The following is a 20,435-nucleotide window of genomic DNA, read 5'->3' on the forward strand; positions in this document are numbered from 1 at the left end:
GAAAGAGAATTTTTTGCCCAGCAGTCCCAGTGTTGGTCCCTGAAGCAGCTCTGGCCTTCCGGGGGTGTCCGCTGGCCTTGCTGGTCACCTCCCAGAACGCTGGGGTACAGTGCTCACATCCTTGGCCTGGCCTCCAGGAAGGGCGTGGGGGGAGACACTCAGTCACTGCCCAGCTTCATGCGCCCGCCAAGCTCCCTCCTTCAGACACAAAGAATCGCGGGCACAGGAGGGCAGGGCGTCTGTGTAGCCGGCTGGAGGAAGAAATAATGACACCACAGGCGATTCAGGGCAGGAAAAAGGAACGCTTCAAGCCCAGCACCTGATCTCAGGGTCCCTAAAGGCCATAGAGCCTTGTGGTCAGCCCCTTCCCTATGCTGTGTGACCCTCATTCCTGCTGCGGCTCCCGCCAGTCAGCGTTTCCACACCCATCCCTGGTCTCAGGATCCCTAGGCTTTAAAATCCCTTCATTTAGAAAAAGTAATATCTCCACCCAAGACACACCTTTATTGGAGGTATACAGAGTCTTGACCCAACCTTTGACTCAACCTCCCCTTACCTGACCAGCCTGAGACCCTGTTTGTAGGCTCTAGGCCAGCAGTGGCTAAGATTAATTCACCAACAGCCGATTTGCTGAATGACCAGCTCTCCCAGTGATTGAGAAACCTTCCTACCCCTCTACCCTAAAGTTTTATTTGTACCTCTGACCCCATTCCTGCCCCCCACCCCCACCTCTATATCTGCATTGCAAGATGATTGTGGAGAACTGTCTTAAATTCCATTTAAAGTGTTTATTTGGTAGTTCTGGACAGGAAAAAAAAAAAGGCAGAGGGTATATAGAACAGATTTTTTTTTTTTAAATTCTCAATAATTCAGATGGGTTTGCAGCAAATCAATATCCACTGGCTTAATTTTCATCATATTTGGCTTTTGGCCACCGGGGTATTGGGTGAGTTGGCTTTGGATGAATCAGCCAGCTGTAGTTTTCCCAAGCAAACTGGCTAGCGTCCTCTTAAAGATAAATGGTGCTATCCACTCCTCCATGTGAAAGTGGCTGCAATTTAAAAATATTTTCTAGTTTTCGTGATTTCTTTTTATATCCATGAGGTTATTTGAAAGTACTTTCTAGCTTCAAAACGTAAGGGTCCTTCTTAAAGTTCTTTTTGTTGTTGAGTTTCACTTCATAGTAAGAGAATATATGATGTTGCTTTTTGCTATGGATTTTCCGAGACTTGTTTTGTAATCAACTATGTAATAAATGAAACTTTCCCATGTTTGCTTTGAAAGACCATATATATTCTAATGTTGGCTGTAGGGATCTAGTTAGGTCTATTAAATCAAGATTATTGATTGTGTTATTGTTTCCTCTCCATCTTACCCCTTTTTGCCTTTTGATGTATCAGTTACTAAGAAAGATGTATTAAAATCTTTTATTGTCCGTTTGTCAATTTCTCCCTGTATTTCTGACAGTTTTTGCTTTATATATTTTGACACTGTGTGTACAAATATATAGTTGTATTCTCCTGGGAAAATGCATTTTAGTATCATGTTAATTTTATTTATTAATATTTATTTATTATTTATTAACATTTATTTATTATCATGTTATACTCTTTGCTCTAATAATACTTCTAATCTATAACTCATTTGATCTGATACCAATACAGCAAAACTAACTTTCCTTCGGTTAGTATTCATTTGGTATATCTTTTCCCGTCCTTTCGCTTTCAAACTTTCCGAATATTTATGTTTCAGGAGTGTGGTTTTATAAGAGCCTACAACTAGAGTTTGTTGTTGAATCTCTTATCTCAATTAGCAAATAGTCCATTTGCATTTATTGTGATTAGCAATATATTTTTATTCATTTCTACCATCTATTTTGTGCTTTCTATTGATTTTGATTTTTTTCTATGCCTTTCTTTCTATTCTTCTATTGGATCAATTACTTTTTCTTTATTCACCTTTGAGGAATTCCCCTTGATTCACTTCTTTCTGCTAATTTGAAAATTATTTATTCTTCCTTTTCTATACTTTAAAATTTTCCACAAATATCTGATTTGATATAGTCTAACAATTAGTATTCCCACCCTCCTTCCACACAAAAGAAGAACTTGAATGCATTAATTCAATCACATCATTGCCCTGATTTCTATAGAATTGTTCTCTTTGGTTAAATCTTATTTATAAGCCCCCCTCAACTCATCTTTCTGTCTTATGTAATAATCAGTGCTGTTTATATTTACCAATATACTCACTAGTATTTTTGTTCACCACTTCTTCTCTTGTCTCTTTCTCCTTCCTTCTGGGTTCAGTGTTCTTCCAGAATTAAAAGTTTTAAAATTTTTTCAGCAAGGATATCTTAGAAGTAGAAGCTTTCAGTTATATTTCTGTCACTTCTGAATGACAGTTGAACTGAGTAGATAATTCTAACTTTACGTTACTTTCACTCAGAATACTTTATTCCATTGTCTTCTACCAATCATTTCTTCTGTTGAAAAGTCTGCTGTAATTCTAATTATGCTTCCTTTGGATATGATTTGTCTTTTCTGTTTGACTGCTTTTAAGATCATCCCTTTGTCTGTGGTATTATGAAGGCACTGCTATGTGCCTAGGTGTGGATTTTTCTTTTTTGGAACTCATTCCTAATCTGGGGTCTTTGTACAAGTCTGGAAATTTATCAGCTATTATATCATTATATTTTATCCTTGTAGAACTCATATTTGACATTTATCAAAACTCTATTCTATTCTGCACCTCTCTTAGCGACTCTTTTTTTTGTTTTGTAATTTTTTTTAGAACTTTGTGCTTCATTCCTGGTAGTTTTTTTAAGATTTATATTCTATTTCATTCACAAGTACCTTTCTGTCTAATCCGCTATCTGCTATTATACTATTAATGTCAATTATTGTGTTTTTCATCTTCCATGAGTCTGCTTCCTCTTTGAAAAAGTCATATATTGTCATACATTTGATTTCTTATTTCTTTAATAATTCTGACCACACTTACTTCATATTACTTATATATTTCTCCTATCTGACATTCTTTATTTTGTCTGATGGTTTTCACTTGTGGTTGTTAATTTTACTATTTTGAATTATGAACCCATTTTAAGCCAGGTTTCATCATGGGAATTCTGTGGAGCCTGGCTTGCAGATGTACCCTTCAGAGTTTGTGTCTGCTTCTTCTGGGCACCCCACAATCACGGTTAGCCTACGCATGCTTTTTATGTCAACTTTTAGCTTGGGGAATTTCTGAACTGTCCAAGTAGTGTAAATTCAAAATTCTAACAAATGTGAAGATAGATAGACCTGTGGTTATGAATTTTCAGGGGAGATGTCCCACCCACCCAAAGAGAAAGACCTCTTATCTCCTAGTGCTAGTGTTTCACCAACCCACCCTTTTACTAATGGTGTGGCTCTCTGGGAGTCTGACTTTACATGTGGGAGGGGCGTTTCAGGTCTAGACCTAACTCCTGGATCCACATGGCTATTAAAACTCAACACCTCATCGGTCTCAAACCACAGGCATTCCTGGAGTCAGAACTTTAGTTCATCCTCTACCCCGCCCCCAAGATAATCCTTTGTTGTCATGAGAGCTCAGCTATACTCATGATTGGATATTTGATACCATTTGATAAAATGATATTTTATGCTTCACTTATGGGTGTTTTGAGGTAGAAGGAGTTTTTAGATGATCTAGTCTAACATATTTCTGATAACAGAAATCCTTTTATTTTAGAATATCCCTCTCTTTTGTCAAACTGTCCTTATCATTCATGTGACCATTTCTTCATTGGATTGTTTTACCCACCATGGACAGTTCCTGCTCAGCTCTGTGATTCCTGTGACTGGCATCCAGTGGGAATCAAATACATCTTGAGTGAATGGATGATTCCATGGTTGAATGGATGGATGTCAGCCACTGCTCTGATGTCAGAAAACATTGTGAGGCTTCCCCATGCCTCTTTGGGGAAGATGGATTAGCGACAGTGGTGTGCTAGAGTTGGCTCGCCCACTCCATGTTAGGCGAGCTTATGTTTGTAGCTTGAAATTGATGACGGTGAGATTATTTGCACCTCGAAACTGTGAAACACTAAAAACCAGCAATGCCCTTCCCCCAAGAGCTGGTTGTTAAATATTTAGCAGCAAAATAAATAAATATATAGAAATATTTAGCAGCATACTACTGATGTGGAGCAATGAAAATGTGTAGAAAAAGTAAGCCTAAGCCTATGTAGAACAATACCCATGGTGAGTGAAATATGAAGTCAGAGTTGGGGGAACCTGTCACTCTGGGGCTGTGGTGCTTAAGTTACCCTGACTTTTTTTTTTTCTTTTACTTTCCGTATTTGGGAAGTCTCAATATCCCGAAGCTCAGTATTAGGGAAAGGAGCTGAATCTTTAATATCAGCTCCAGTGAACAAAAAGTAAGCCACAGCAGGGGGCACCTGGATTTGAACCAGGGACCTCTTGATCTGCAGTCAAATGCTCTACCCCTGAGCTATACCCCCTGGTATAGCTATAGGTGTAAGTAATACCTTTAACCTGTGCAGCCACACCCAACACCCCTATAAATTTGTGACAAATGTTCATTGGCTAGGCCTCCTGGAAGCAGCCAAGCCTCCCTCCCTACCATTTTCTCTCTCTGATGCAGAGCAAACAACAGGTTCGCCTCCCTGATTTTTCTGGAAGAGAACTGACACCAGCATTTAAAGCTGGAAGGGCCTTCAGAGTCACTAATCTGTGCCATTCACAGTGGGCATCTGCAGACATTCAAGATTACTAGTTTTACACCACACAAAGCCTTACTGGTGAGATCAGAGCCTGAATCCACTCTTCCTGACTTTGGGTTTAGAACCCTGTTACTGAACCAATGACTCTTTTATCTTCCTCTTGTCCCTATCTTCCATCAGTTAAAATATGTGTATGTTGGCGGCCAGGGGGGTGTGAGGGGAGGAGTTCTGACTAATACATAGAGCTGCCTGTTAGATCTATTTAATTTTATTTATGTATGTATTTTCATTTAAATATACAACTTTTAAAAATAAGAATGTTTTCCTGAATATAATAAAGCAATAAAGACAGTATAGACCCACAGGACGAAATGGATGTCTGGTAACTAGTTTCACACAGAAGAGGAAAAAAAAAAATCATTCCAGCTGAAATATAGTCTATAGAGGAGTTTGTAGGGGAGGTTGATGGCCAGAGGGGGGCGGCTCTGCAGGCTCACTGGGAATGAATGGCGGTTAGAGTACTGGAGGATACCCGGCTATTGCAACACAGTGAAAAGATGCTAGCTAGCAGCTTAGAGTGTGTTGGGGGGTATAGCTCAGGGGTAGAGCATTTGACTGCAGATCAAGAGGTCCCCGGTTCAAATCCGGGTGCCCCCTGTCGGTTTTCTTTCCCGGTGGAAGATGGAAGATAGCTCCTCCAGAATCGGAGGTTTTGTCCAACCTGCGGGTGTGTTTGGTGAGTTCTCCTAAGTCGGCAGTAGATGCGAGATCTCATGGGCTCAGCCGCGGGGCGGCGCTGCTCGTGCGCATGTCCCCTGGACCTCAGCCCCGCGGACCTGAATGCAGGAGCCCCGACGCGGACCTCCTACCCCCTCCACCCCGGGGCGCACTAGGGGATCTGACAGGCGCATCTGGGGGAGGACTACGTGGGCGATTCTAAATGGCCCTTGGCCTGATCTTGCTTGGTTCTCAAAGCAGGTGCCCTGGGCAGGGGCCCGAGAAGCTGCCAGGTGCAGAAGAAGGCTTGGTAGGAAAGGGGTCTGTCCTGGTGCAGCAGACCCCACCGGACTCAGGCAAGCCCACAGAAGGCGTCGGCGACTTGCTGTGTTAGAGTTCCGGACAGCGCAGCTGGGGGAAAGGCGCCCAGGCTCCTAGGCGGGTCCTTTGAACACCAATCACGTGGTCTCTGATGCCTAATCCAGAAAGCCCCCACCTGCTGTCATTAAAAATATGTATATTGTAGACTTTATTTCTTAGAGCAGTTAAAGGTTGACAGGAAAACTGAGCAGGAAGTGCAGAGTTCTCTTATACCCCCGCCCCTCACTTTCTCCCCACTCCCGTTTCCCTGTGGTTAAGATCTTGCACTAATGTGCTGCCTTTGTAAATACTAGTGAGCGACTATCAATCGACACATTATTAACTGACACCTATAGTTTACATTAAGGTTCCTACAGTTTTATGGGTTTTGACAAATGCATAGTGTCACATATCCACAATAACTAGCATCATAGGGATAGTCCCACTGTTGTGAAAATCCGGCCTGCTGTACCTAGTCATTCCTCTCCCTCGCTGCCAATCCCTGATGACCAGGATTTACTGTGCCTGTTTTGCCTTTTCCGGAATGTCATCTATTTGAAAACATACTGTATGAGGCCTTTCCGGATCTGCGTCTTTCACTTAGCTACAGGCATTCAAGATTCCTCCATGTCTTTTTGTGGCTTGATAGCTCGTTTCTTTTTATGGCTGAATAATACTCCATGGTATGGACTTGCTGCCATATTTATTTAGACTTGTTGCCATTCCAGGTAACTGTCTCTTCCTGCAGGAAGGTGTTATGCCCCAATAATAGGTCCATGATTAAAGGAGTGAGACTGATACAAAGCGAAGGTCAAGTAAAGCTTTATTTTGCGCCAAGCATCAAGAATCTAACCAAACGTTTGGGGCCACACCTCTTACAAGAGAGGGCGACCCTTCTCTGTTTCACAGACTAGCTTTTAAGGGCAAAGGCCATGCGGTCAGGCCTGGCCACGCACAGGTGGCCGATGAGATTGTAACACACACAGGAAACTCCACAGTAATGCTAGGTGACCAATTGAGTTACAATTTACCCTAGTAGACATCTGAACCAGCCTATTACACCTTGATTGGGCTTGGCGCCAAAAAGGCTCCCAAAGGACGGGGCCCATACTCCTTGGTAACCAGGGAGACAGTATGCATCCCCCAGACTGATCGATGTCTCCTTCTGGCCTGACCCACCTTTGTATCTGGGCTTTGTTACCTGAAGCTGGTTTCCGGGACTTGTCTCCAAGTAAATCCCCTGGGGGAAGGGGAGCAGGGACAGTTTCTAAATAGGTCCTTACAAAGGGAAGAGAGAAATTAAGAGTATATTATCTTGATGAGCACTGAGTAATATAGGAAAGTGTTGAATCACTGTACTGTACATCTGAAACTGATATAATGCAGGATGTTAACTACACTGGGGAAGGAGGAGGAGGAGGGGAAGAAGGAGGAAGAGGAGGAGGAGGAGGAGGAGAAGAGCAGGAGGAAGAATGGGAAGAGGAAGAGGAGGAGGAGGAAGAAGAGGAGGAAGAGAAGGATGCCTGAGGAGGCAAATGCAACTATCTTTCTTACACCCTCAACATTTGAAATTCCTTTCCATTTGGGGGGGGATCTGCAGGTGTGCCTGACTGGTGGAAACCAGGACCTCTCTGCACTACCAAAGGCAAAAGTATCAGACTTTGCCCTCCCACCGCCAGCAATGCCCTAAGCTCAGCCACTCACACACACGTGACTGAGACTTGGACCACACAATGAGGGACATACAGGCAGGAAGAGTTGGCATTTCTTCCAGGGGAGCTCTGACATCGGTGGTGGGGCTCATGGCTGCAGCCGGCATGCAGTGGGGGCATCACAAGCCCCCCAACTAGGATGCTGTTTGGGGCGAAGGCTCGTGACCCCCTGGCTACGCTTTAACTCTGCCCGTTTTCTGAATGTAGATAGTTAGGTTTCCTTGGGTGGTCTGAGATTTTTGTCTTTGTGCCAGTCACTTCCTAGTTTGCTTCAATTAGCCATTATCAGTTTCTGTTTGGGAGACAGAATGCTGGCAGTGTGAAAACTGATACTAGAAGTCAGGTGCAGGAAGTGAGGGGTACATGATGTTGGTTTTCTGGTCTGGTTGGGGCTAAAAGCAGTGACCATCTGACCCGTTATTCAGGAATTGGAACCTGGCAGTTATTGACACAGTGACCAAGCAGGGAAGTTGACTATTGTCTAGGTCACCTGGAATGAAGTGCCCAGGGAGGGCTAGGCTCCAATATACTAAATTACCATAGAACACCAGGAAGCACTATACAGTAGAGTGGCTAATACTGTTGGCACAGGAACTTAAAGAAAATGAAACCCAAACGTGTAAACCTTCTACTCCAGCTGGTGCCAAGTGCAGAGAGACTTATCTCTTACCCCTGAGTAACCGAAAAGGCCTCCAACCAAAAGTGGGGTTTGATCCTGCAGGTTACTGACTTATAATGTCAGTTAAAGGAACAGTATCCTTGTCTCATGCGTGAAAGATAGGACACTAATCAGAAAAGAGTGGGATTGTTGTACCCACTCGGCACTTATTCAGTGGACTCAGAAACAAAGGTCAACACTTCAGGCATGGAGGCTAGGAGCCAGCTCCACCAAATGGATTGTGTGCACCCCACCCCCCCGAACCTGGCCATGCCAGGGAAGGGTGCCTAACATTCCAATTAAATCCCCTAATAAAAAGATGGTGTTTTAGAAGCCGGGCAAGCAGCCAGCAATGTGGAAGCCAGCTGGTCATGTTAGGAACCTCCTGGATGGGGCGCTGCTTTGTTCTCACTGGAATACTTATTTTGAGTTTACATGACGTTTTTGAAGTGAAGCAGGTTACCTGTGCAACAAAGGAATGCTGTAGGTAAGCCTCACAGAAATGAGGAAAGAATCTCCCCTTTTCTATCTCTCTCCCACTGCATAGCCCAGTGTCCCCCGTGGTCTTGGCAAGTGAACCTCAGCAGTCTCTGATGTCAGGTAACCTCCCTTCGGTTACTGCCCTGATGCCTTGTGGGAAGGACGGAAGGTCTGCGAGCTGGGAGCGAGGGAGGGGTGAGGGTGGGGTCACAGGCAAGGGTCGATGGAGCTCAGGGAGGAGGGAAGGAAGGAAGGATGGGGCGCGGGGTCCCCCCCAAACCTGGTGCCTCCCGCAGTTCAGACGCGGCTCTAGAGGAAAAGTGCCTATTGGACAAGAGAGAGTCTCTGGGGAACCGGAAGGCGGCCTCCTGGCCACAGGGTGGTCCCTGGTGAGCTTCTGCTGGGCCTGCGAGTTTCGTAGGGCGACCAGCAACGACTAGAACTCGCGCGGGGCTCTGGAACGCTGGGGTGCGGCATCACAGATGAAGTCATGTAAAGAGGAGCCAACCTCCCACAGGGGGGTATAGCTCAGGGGTAGAGCATTTGACTGCAGATCAAGAGGTCCCCGGTTCAAATCCGGGTGCCCCCTACTGGGCCTTCGCTTTATTGCTGAACACGGAGGGACCACTGTCTCGGGTGGCTTTTGTCCCCTGGCATATTGAAGTGGCAGGATGAGCCATTGGTCACCTCCCGTGGTAACTTTGCCGTTTCACTCCCAGAGGTGAGGGCGCTCTGGGCTCCATCGTAGGGATCAATCTGGACCAACCAGGAGACAAACCCACACAGTAACTTAAGTGGGAAGTTTCATATAAAGAATTATTGTGTTGTGAAAAGAGTAACCACACAGGTGCAAAGAAAACTCCAAAGTTATCCGAGGGAGAAGAACCCAAAGGGCACATTTGGAAGGGGGACCCCCCCCCAAAGCTGGGAGTAGATCCCTGGGGAAGGTGTGGTTGCAGCAACCTGACCTGTTCACCGTCTCCGGGCAAGCAGCGAGCAAACCTCTTAGGCACAGGAGAGGCCCCTGGAGGCGAGGGGTCTGGAGCGCGCAGCAAAGGCGCCTGAAGGGCTCGGGGACCAGCCCTCTGCCGGGCAAGGCGAGCGGGGCTGGCCGGCACGCGCAGGTGCGTGGGCGGAGTGGGGAGGGCCCCGCGGGGGTTGGAGGTGGTGGGGGTCGCCGGCCCAGCCGGGGCTGCCAGATCGCCGTGGTGGGATTTCTTTCTCTGGATGCCTGGCTGGGTCCTCACGCACCCACACCTCTGACCAACCAACCGTGCAGCGGAGACCAAGGGGAAGCGCATGGAAAAAACAAAAACAAAAAAACCCACCACCACCACCACCACCACCACCACCAGGTAGCCGAAATTGGGGAGACAAACCCCTTTTCTCCCGCAACATCCCTCCAGCGCCCTCTACTGACAGCTGCTCACATTACAGGAGAAACGCTTCTAGAAACCGCTCCGTTGTCGCAGGGCGGGCATGGGGGCCTGAATTTGGACCCGAGAGTCAAAAAACTCGGTAGCTGTGTGCGTGTGACTTGTTTGGGGCAACAGGACGTTAGCGGGGGTATGCAGGCGAGGGGCTTGAGATCAGCTTGCCAGGGTAGGTTTGTCCTCTGGGGCTTCTCTCAGTACCATGAGATGTGTCCCTCCTGCGAGCCGCTGCCCCTTCCGCCTGGACCCCAGCAATGAGCACACCCGGCCGCATCTCCAGCCCAGCTCATCTAGCGGAGCCGAGGCCGGCTGGACCCGCAGCTTGAAGCGGACCTACCCGGCCCGGCCCAGCCCAGCCTAGATCAACTGAATCACATTCAATATTCTGCCCCGCGGGCATGACAGTAAATGCCCATTGTTGTGTGTCACCGGTTTGGGGCGGCTTGTTTTGCGACACTATTGTGGAATCGACTGGCAAATACTAAAATTGACGTGCAGAAGGGGGCGCCTCCTATAAAAAGGCCTGAAGTACAGGGCGTGCCTTCGCAGGGAAGCAACAGGTGCGAGGGACCGGTCAGAATCAGCGGGGGGAATGGGAACCGATTACCCACAGGGCGATCAGAGGCGCGCGACAGCCTGGGAGGCAGAAAGTGCCCTTGAACTTGTAGTGGGTGGGATAGGATGTTTCACGGAAAAATACTGAATACCGGAGCGATTATAGGCTGTTTCTGATAAGGTCCCACAGAGAAAGATTTGAGTTCAGAAGAGAACCTCCGTCAGAATTTAGAGGCAATCTAGATAGCTGCATGGTCAGAAAAATGAAACCATCCGCTCCAAAAGAAAGGTGAGGCCGTTATTACATCACTCTAGGAAAAAGACTAACTCCAGAGCCTTCCCGTAAGACATAGCCTCAAACCGAATGGAGCTTAATGCGCTCATAGACTCAGAATATGCCCAAGTACTTATCCTTGAGCTGGAGGCAGAGCAAATGTCGAAAAGAATTGTGATCGTGTAGCTTTTGGCCCAGGGAGTCAAATAAATAGAAGACCCACAGGATGCTTGAGAGACCTGTGCTGCCAAGAGCGTTACTAGCCTGGATGAAAAGAAACGAAGACTGGGAAGTAAAAGGACCTGGGCTTCCCGCATTCTACAGGGGGAAGCAAGTTCGGAAGAATGCTCGGCCACCAAAAAGGACAATTTTCCAATGATCCCTTCAAAAATTGCAGAGGACGCTGAAGGGAAAGGAAGACTCCTCAGACTCGGGCAGAACAGTGGACAGGCAGCTGTCCTGACACCGCAGAATCAGAGCCTAATCATGCTGAGTTTGGGGGTGGTTTGTTAGACAATATTATTGTGAAAAGCCTGACAAATACTGACACTGGGATCCAGAAGGGGGCTCTGGCTGGAACAAGAGGTAAGAGAGGAACATGGCCACATTTGTCTAGCTTTTCGATTTCTGTGAACCAGTTTCTATGACCATGTGTTTCCCATCGTGACCAGTCTTTGAATGTAAAAGGGTTTAGTGCCCTAAAGTCTGTTCCTGTACTATCATCGGGTTTTGGGTGTGTGAGTGATAGGTAATTCGTTTTTTAAGTTTATAGGTCTCTGAATCAAGAGAAGCTTCCCCTTGATCTAGTGCAGATCATAGGATCCTGGACTTTGACTGAATGAGGCTTTGGGGGCCTTGGGGTAAAGCTGAGTATGTTATGCGTGCAGGAGAGATTAAGTAATTATGACCAAGAGGGCAGACCACAGTGGATTAAAATGTTGGCCCCAGTTCTGAACTTATTCTGTGTGAGCCCTTTGCCGCAAGACTTTTCAGATGCTCCCAATAGAAGCGGAACAGATTTCCTCGCCCTTGATGTCAGTCTGGGTGCTGAGACTCGCTTTCACTGATGGGATGTTAGCGCCTGGATCACAAGCCGGGGCTTGAAACCTGCTTGTGTAGCTGGGCAGGATTTGTCTGCAGTTCCGCCATTCCGGGGAGAAAAGTTTCCCTGCGAGCTGCCACTCTTCCGACTTGGATCCAGGAATAAACAGACTTGGAGCAAACCTGGGCACGATTCACATCAAGGATCCAAGCCCAGATGGACCCTCAGCTTGAAGCAGGGCCCCCAGGTCAAGCCCAGACTAGATCCACTGATTGCCACGCATTTTGATGACCTATGGACCTTATTGTGGCACGCATCTGAATTTGGGGATGATTTGTTATGAAATATCACTGTGGACGTAGCTAATCCAGGCACGAGTCTTACACTTCCTCTCCCTTCCCCTCCCACCTCCTGAGTGAGGGGAGGGCAGGAGACTACACTTTACCCAAGGAGTTCGGGTTGTGGCTACAGAGTAGAAGAGTGCTGTTAGACAAGGGAAGGTCTCTGGGGAATGGAAGGGCCAACTCCTGGCCAGAGGGTGGTCTCCAGCCAGTTTGTGGTGGGCTTACCAGTTTCACAGGTGGACCAAAAGAGAATAGAATGTCCAGTGCACCATGTAATGCTAGGGTGTGGCAGTGCAGGTGAACTATGCTAAAGAGGAACATGATTTCAGAAAGGGGGTATAGCTCAGGGGTAGAGCATTTGACTGCAGATCAAGCGGTCCCTGGTTCAAATCCAGGTGCCCCCTATGAATGTCTTACCTTATTGCCAAGTGCAAATAGGTAACCTCACTCAGGGTCCTGCTCATTGTAAAGTCATCTACATCAGCAAGCTCCCTGGGTCTGTGTCAGTTTCCACAAGTGACTTCTGGGGCACAGCACATATCATGGTACTGTCATTAATGATGTGTGTGTCAGAAGTTTCTTACTCCTTAAAATTTACGTTATGATCAGGAGTTACCCAGCCTGTCTGCACCGGAATTATTTAGGGACCTTAGTAAAAATACAAATCAGCTGTAGGAATTGGGATTTATAGGGCTAAAGAGATGCCCGGGAGCTTCTGTTTTGAGGAGGCACAGACCCCCCCCCCCCCCCCGCTAAATTTGATGGTAACATCCAGGCATTCCAAGTAGCTGGAAAATTATTTTGGAACTTACAACACTATGTCATTTTAAACAACATTCTAGTGGTAAACACCAATGATTTTTCAAGTTAGTGCCTTCTGCCCAGGACTGAGGGAATTGTAAGAGATGGGCTGTAAGCCCAGAGAGTAGCCAGGGTGCAGAGGTAAGAGAATGTGGCTATGGTAGCGTGGTGACAGACCGCACGGTCACAGTCCAGCGAAGCATGGTGACAGCCCATAATTAATAACTCGACTCCGCATTAAAGTTCAGAATTTAAACACGCTTATTAGATGAGACCAAGAAAAGTGCTTAATTGCCAACCTAGAGGTCCCTGATTCCAATTCTTTTTCCCTCGCAAACTTTGAACCCTCTTTCCATGTTCTGAGGATTCCCCCATTGTGTGAGCCCTACTGGAAGAAATGGCTCTGCTTGTGGCTGCAGAATAGCTTGTGGCTATTTTCTCCCTTTTCGTCCCATAGTATTTCTGGCCAAACAGGTGCTCCTGACTCACACTGCACTCAGACCGAGTGACACAAATTCCAGGGTTGGCAGAGCTCAGGCATCGTCCAGCAGCTCCCTAATGGCTGGCCGAGAACCCAGCAGGCGGAGTCCCCTTAGATCACCCCTGCCTCGCGAACCTTCCCTTCCGTGCTGCAGGCTCCCTGCCACCTAGACAAGGACGGTCTCACCTTTTCCCATAGGCAGAGCCAGTTCCTATCTCTGCAACAATGTGCCTAGGCTGATACAACATTTGGAGTCGGTTGCAGGCAAAAGACCTTAAAGAAAGTGGGGTGGATGTAGGATTTCTTGCTGTGCTTGGGATAGAAGAAAGTAGAAATCCAGGGGATTCTTCTGGGCTGGAAATCCGAGAACCCATGGGCTCTCAGTGGTCAATGAGCTGATTGATCAGTTACACAGATTCAATTGACCAATGGATTGGAGGCAGCTTTTCCTTCCAGTGGGCATTTAATGGCTGTTTATGGCCGATGTCTTCTCTGATTGATCAGTGTCCGTGCTTTAACAATGGCTAAATACTTTTGAGTACCAGCCCTTCTTGGAGTAAATTTCCCACTGGAGGACACACACATAGACACACACACACACACACACGCACTTTGATATCTCCCATTTGAATGTATATGATGATCTAGCCTTTCTGCTTTTTATTCAATAATGAGTTGAGCTTTGTAGGAAGAGAAACAGCCCTGTTCCTTAGTCAAGGGGATATTTAGCAGACGTCTCAGCAGAAGACAGAGAACAGGAAAACCCTGAACTTATCTTAAAGCCTCCTTCTCTCACATGTTCAGATGTGACAACAACTATTTCCTTGGTCATTCCTGTATATTTGCTGGTGTAAATGTTTCCATAAAAACTGGTGTTGAGGACATGTAGGAATTGTTTCTGGCTTCCCAACCCATCTCCCTTCCTAATAACATCCCAGTTTTCCGTGGATACAGGCTGGTAGAACGGAAGTCTACGCAGGTAGGCAGGCATCTCGTGTAGATGTTCTCCTCGGGATTCCAGCCATGGACAGGAGACAAAGTGCCCAGAGCAGCTGATTCTGGGTCATGTGGATGGAATTCGACTCTGGCCTCTTGCCATGAGTCCGTGTGGCCAAGCCCTTCCCGAGCCTTATCTTCTGCTTCCTAGCAATTCTGTGATGTGTTTCCAATGAGCCCTTTTCTGAAATTAAAAAAGACAATTTGCTGACAAAGATCAGCTGACAAAACGGTCTTCACCTTCTTCTTGCTTTCTAGCCATTGGAATGCGGCGTGATGACATCCTTGGACTGGCCTGGTGGATGAGGTACAGAAGCTTTGTAAGAAAAATCCATCTAGTTCTACAGAAATGCAAAAACTGTTTCAAATAAGAAAACCATTGGAGCCGCCAAAATGATGTCAGATATCCTGACTCTGGATGTCCCCGTGCTGTGAGATCACCAGTCTGGACACAGGGTCTTTGGTTCAACACAATCCGGAAGGGAGCTGGTGGGCTCGGGGGGGCAGCTGGGACCTGTCTCCACCGGCCCATTTCGAATCTTATTGGAATCAGTCTCTTTTCAGGATAAAACCATCTCTTGTTTAAGGACAGAAATGATTGGGGTTGTTGCCTTTTTTTTTTTTTTTTAAGCAAAACTAACTTGTGTGGAGAAAAGCAAATAGGTCATTTCAGAGATAATGTGTTTATAATTTGCATATCACTTTCTTACAAAGATAAAACTGTTCTTCTATGATGTGTTTAACAGTAAAAGGAATTGATTACTTTTTCATGCTGATTTTTAAAAGGCTTTTAGGATACCTGTCTTAGTGGCTACAGTGTAAAGGGTGATTCGTGTCCCCTGAGGAGACTGAGGACGTGGCCGTGCTGTGGGCAGGGAAGATTTCTAGAAGTCTCTGGAGAAGGACAGAGGAAGTTCAGAGTCAGACAGAGGTCCACCTAGGTGCGGGTTAGTCAGCCAGTTCTCCCTGGTTCCCTAGAGGTGAGGAGTTATAGTGCGCAATGGCTCACAGGCGACACGGGGACCATCAGCAATGCCCAGACCGATAAGGGGGCCGAGTTCCAGGGGAAGAGCCTCTGACCGCATATCAAGTAGTCCCTGGTTCAAGTCTATGCGTCACCTGGTGGCCCTTCCTCTTGTTCTGACCACACATCTGCAGTCACCCTGTCCGGGGTCTGGCTCCGATGACCACCTCACTGCCTTTCCACGCTTTCCACCCTCTCTTCGGGTCACCCCGTCTGTCTGACACAGGGAAAGAGTAACAAACAGAATAAAGGGACAAAAGGAGAGAGATGAAGGGGATAGTTCATCTGCCCAGTTTAGCGCAAAGAGGCGTTTAATCACACACACGGATCCTAGTGGTAACTCGTCATTAAACCAAGTTTTGGGGGCACGATTTTAGTGACTGTCTTTATTTTTGTTTTCCAGATCTATGCCATGCAGGGCACAAAGTAAACTGATCGCTCCGAAATCATCAGGAGCTTGTTAGAGATTCCCGGTGTCCCTTGGCCCCTGCCCAGAGAGTCTGGTTTAGGGCTTCCCAGGGGCCCAAGTTCTTGGGGCCCAAGAACTTTGACTTTTCCCAGCTCTCCTCAACCCTAACCTCAGAAGGTCTGTTGAGCAGCCATTTCTGAGGCCAGCTCTTCCAGATGAGTCCAGAATGTTCTAGTGGCAATCTTCAATGTTTTCAAGGCCAGTGCCTACCCCCAGGGGCTGAGCGTAGGAAGAACACTGGCTCTAAGCAGAGGTAAGAGGCAGGGATGGGCATAGCAGGTAGGACATGCTTCTGGGGGTGTAGGATGGAGAGCACTACCAAGAGCTCATCTCAAGGTGACGGTCAGGGTGTGGCTCTGCAGGATTAGAGTGCTTATTAGACAGCTATGAGCAAGTGGGGGTATAGCTCAGGGGTAGAGCATTTGACTGCAGATCAAGAGGTCCCTGGTTCAAATCCAGGTGCCCCCTATTATACTTACTTTTACCCCCTCCAACAGCTGTTGTCTCCCTGGTAGTGAAACCTCAGAGAGAAGAGATGAATCAGGACCCCTCTGTTTCACCTCCAGAGTTTCTCACAGACTCAGGTGGGCTCCACCGCCGAAGCCCACCATGCTGTGCTGGCCGGGCCCCCTCGGTGGCTGCAGATGGGGTGTTCTGCTATTCTCTGCCCAGCACCAGAACCCCAACCCAAAATAGTGGGTCTTGGTGGGAAGCCCAGCTCTGCGACCTGCTCTACCAAACAGGTGTGCCAATACTGCTACCCCCACCCCACACCCCCGACTGCTGGCTAAAGGCCCGGCTCAGCAGTTCCAGAGTGAGCTTCATTCCAGGGTCTAGACCTCTGGCTCCTCGGCAGAGCTGATGGTTCTTCAAGCACCTCCTGGGGGCCACAGGGCTTCCTGCCCCAAATGGTGCTCTGTTGTGGCTCCGGCTGTGATGGGGGTCCCTAGGGTCCCTTGGAGCCTGACCTTCCCACCCTCCCTCCAGGGCCATGGGCTCCCGACAGGCTGCCAGGGACCATCTAGTCTGTTTCCATCAAACAGAAGTGCATTCTGGGCTTGCACCTGTGTGCGTGCCTGGTTACGGGAACTGGTCCTCTGAGTAACTGATCCTCAGAGAGAAGCAGTATGTGGGAATGAAGGGTTAACCACCAGACCTCCTGTGCTGAAGTCAGGAAAGGACCGGTTGGTCCCACCTGGCTGGGAAGCGGCAGACCAGGGTTAACAGACGCAAAACAGCCAAACAGCTTATTGCCTGCTGTCGGCTGAAATGGCCGTGGAGAGGAAGACCCCGGTGGCTGATTCTAACACGCCAGGCATGACCAGCTCAGAGGTCCAGCTTCTATATCCAGCCCTCAGAAGGACACACGGGGCTTCCGACGACCCTGCCGAGAAAATCTGCCTAAGGCACCCCGTGGCAGGGCCAAACTCCAGAGGCAAACTTGAATCCAGCCGGTGCTAAATTCCCTGAAACTGGTAGCCTCTGTGGTCTCTTTGGTGAGCACTGGGGCATTTATCAGGGAAGAATAGTCCTCCTAAAACTGTAAAGGACATTTATGAGAGGATATGGAGAAATCAATCCCAGCTCCAAATGCCACCAATGCCTCCAGATTTCCTCTTATATCCAGGCTGATGGAACTGCTCTCAGAGGGTCCGCTTCCCCGCCCCTGCCCACTGAATGCAGTAGCTGTCCACTCGCTCTAGAAATGGAAAACCCCCAGTGGGGAGCTTTCCGGCCCATCAGAATCTTTGTGCTTTGGAACCCACAAAGCCTGTGGCTCCAGGAGGGGACAGGGAGGGGTCCCCACTGGGGAGAGGGTGTGTGGTCTGACTGTCCTAGTCAGGGGCTTCAGCCAGCAAAGTAAGAGTCCCCATGCCAGTTCAGAAGGCTTTGGGGCTTTGGTACCCCCAAACAGGCAGCCTTAAACCCCATCCCTGCCCCCTCCAGATGTGCTGAGCCCAGACAAGGCCTTTCAAGGCAGATGGGGCTGCTCACTGCGAGGGCGGCGTCCGTCTTCCTGGCCAAATGCCTCCCCCAGGCTCAGCCCCAAGATTTGGCCTTGGGATGAGGAAGGGGAAAAGGAAGCACCCTTCAGCCGGTGGTCGAACAGGGGAAGCTGGGGGAGAAGGGAGCCCAGGAAGACGTGGAGTGACGAGGGAAGGAGGGGGAGCACGAAAGTGTGCCAGCGAGAGACAGAAGGAGGGGAGGGGTTGGGCGGGACAGGGCGGCTTCAGGGCACTGATAGGAGGGGTCAGTGGGAAAGGGCAAGGAGCTCATGGCCAGGAGAGGGTGAGTCGCCAGGACATGGGGCCTGCTGGAATAAACAGAAACTACTGGGTCCTGGGGGGGGGTCCCTCCCTGGGGGAGGCCACAACCATGAAGTGGTGTCAACCAGGATACAATGTGAAAGGAACCCTGGCTCAGGGGGAAAGACCTGACTACAGGCCGGGAGGGCCACTGCGAGCTCGTTTGGTTTAGTACTGGACATTCGGTGGCCATGATTCGGGCCATTATTAGGGAAGGCCTCTCTCCTCCAGCCCAGGGCAGCCTCAGCTATGGGGAGGGGGAAGCAGCTGAAGGCAGTGGGCCCCGTCGCATCTTGTCCCAGGTTAGGGAAGTGGAAAGAACCCAAGACCAGCCATGTGGGATCTGGCCCCAACCCTATGATTAATCAGGTGTGTGCTTGGACACATCTCTTAATTATGGCCTCTTTTCAAGCCTGTAACATGGGGCAACAAAGAAAATTGGTGGTTTCCAATTCTGACTTTCCACTGGGATCATCCCATGAGCTTGTTAAAAATAGAGTCCCTTGGCCCCATGCCCAAGGGGGCACGGATCCAGGCAGCCTGACCCGGAGCCTGTAAGCTGTATTTCCATGACAGCGCATGCCACGGCTCTTACCATCTCACACGCCAGGGGTTGTGACAGGCCGTCCAGCAGGGGACCTTTGGCCTTAGGGAAGCTCAGAGCCCTCCACTGACATAGCCCTGCCTTGACACTGACGTCCTTGGCCGTGGATGGCTGGCACAGGCGGAGGGGGTGCAGAAGGACATGGTGGACAGGAATGTCTTCCACCTGCCCCAGAGCAGGTCTCGGAGGCTGGCTAGACATGAGGGGCTACGTCAGTGTCTGAAGGAGTTCTGGAATTAATGACAGAGGCCAGACGTCTTCCCATCAATGTGAGGTGAGCTTTTAAGGACAGATGATCCTTAGCTGTCCCTGTTCTTACTGATTTTTGGGTGCAGCTATAGCTCTCTTTCCCTCACTGAAGCCCAGGACTCTACACCAAGGGCAGAGAGAAAAGAGCCTATTTGGGAGTAAAAGTTTGTAAAGGGGGCACCCGGATTTGAACCAGGGACCTCTTGATCTGCAGTCAAATGCTCTGCCCCTGAGCTATACCCCCTCACCTGATAGGATGGTCTAAGTCACACTTTTACCTGTGTTGCTACATCACGGTTCGGTTTTGCTGGTTGGCATTTCCCATACAGCTCTGCTTCTCTCAGCTCGTGTCTTCCTCCTGGGGGATCCCAGCCCTCCCTCTTCCCACCTCTCTACTATATGCACCTGTCTGAGGACGCCCCCAGTCGCCTTGATGACCTTTACAGGTGGGCAGAGCTTTAAAACCATCCAGATCACTCTCTTCAACACTAAGGGCTTTTGAGCATGTCAGGGACACTGGGACGGTGACATAACTGTGGCCGATGACAGCACCTTCCCTGTGCTGAGGGAAGGTTCAAAGGTTCAGAGCCCATGTCCAATGGTTACTTAATGACACAGAAGAACGCCCATAAGGGGCGCCTGGGTAGCTCAATCCGTTAGGCGTCTACCTTCAGCTCAGATCAGGGTGCTGGAGTCCTGGGATTGGGCTCTCTGCTCAGGGGGGATTCTGCCTCTCCCTCTGCCCCTCCTCCTCTGCCCACCCTGGCTCGTGCTCACTCTCTCTCAAATAAATAAACAAAATCTTTTTTTTTTTTTTTTTTTTTAAAGAACATCTGTGTTAATATGCCATGTGAAAAGGCAGGTTACAATGCAAGCTGGTGCAACCACTCTGGAAAACAGCAGGGAGGCTCCTCAAAAAGTTGAAAATAGACCTACCTATGACCCAGCAATTGCACTACTGGGTATTTACCCTAAAGATACAAAAGTAGTGATCCGAAAGGGCACGTGCACCAGCATGTCTACAATAGCCAAACTATGGAAAGAACCTAAATGTCCGTCAACAGACGAATGGATCAAGAAGATGTGGTATATATACACAATGGAATACTATGCAGCCATCAAAAGAAATGAAATCTTCCCATTTGTGACGGCGTGGATGGAACTAGAGGGTATCATGCTTAGTGAAATAAGTCAATCGGAG

The 20,435-nt window shown here is 48.4% G+C and overlaps 6 non-coding genes across 6 annotated transcripts; 4 read left to right on the forward strand and 2 right to left on the reverse strand.

Moving 5' to 3' along the window:
* Positions 1 to 4,435: 4,435 nt before the first annotated feature.
* Positions 4,436 to 4,507, reverse strand: TRNAC-GCA (transfer RNA cysteine (anticodon GCA)). Its single transcript has one exon. It is a non-coding gene; the product is annotated as a tRNA-Cys (tRNA).
* An 807-nt stretch (positions 4,508 to 5,314) lies between these two features.
* On the forward strand, positions 5,315 to 5,386 carry TRNAC-GCA (transfer RNA cysteine (anticodon GCA)). Its single transcript has one exon. It is a non-coding gene; the product is annotated as a tRNA-Cys (tRNA).
* Positions 5,387 to 9,173: 3,787 nt separating this feature from the next.
* Positions 9,174 to 9,245, forward strand: TRNAC-GCA (transfer RNA cysteine (anticodon GCA)). Its single transcript has one exon. It is a non-coding gene; the product is annotated as a tRNA-Cys (tRNA).
* Positions 9,246 to 12,636: 3,391 nt separating this feature from the next.
* Positions 12,637 to 12,708, forward strand: TRNAC-GCA (transfer RNA cysteine (anticodon GCA)). Its single transcript has one exon. It is a non-coding gene; the product is annotated as a tRNA-Cys (tRNA).
* A 3,763-nt stretch (positions 12,709 to 16,471) lies between these two features.
* Positions 16,472 to 16,543, forward strand: TRNAC-GCA (transfer RNA cysteine (anticodon GCA)). Its single transcript has one exon. It is a non-coding gene; the product is annotated as a tRNA-Cys (tRNA).
* A 2,863-nt stretch (positions 16,544 to 19,406) lies between these two features.
* On the reverse strand, positions 19,407 to 19,478 carry TRNAC-GCA (transfer RNA cysteine (anticodon GCA)). Its single transcript has one exon. It is a non-coding gene; the product is annotated as a tRNA-Cys (tRNA).
* Positions 19,479 to 20,435: the final 957 nt, after the last annotated feature.

This window comes from Mustela nigripes, chromosome 4, assembly GCF_022355385.1.
Source record: "Mustela nigripes isolate SB6536 chromosome 4, MUSNIG.SB6536, whole genome shotgun sequence".
Lineage (NCBI taxonomy): Eukaryota > Metazoa > Chordata > Mammalia > Carnivora > Mustelidae > Mustela > Mustela nigripes.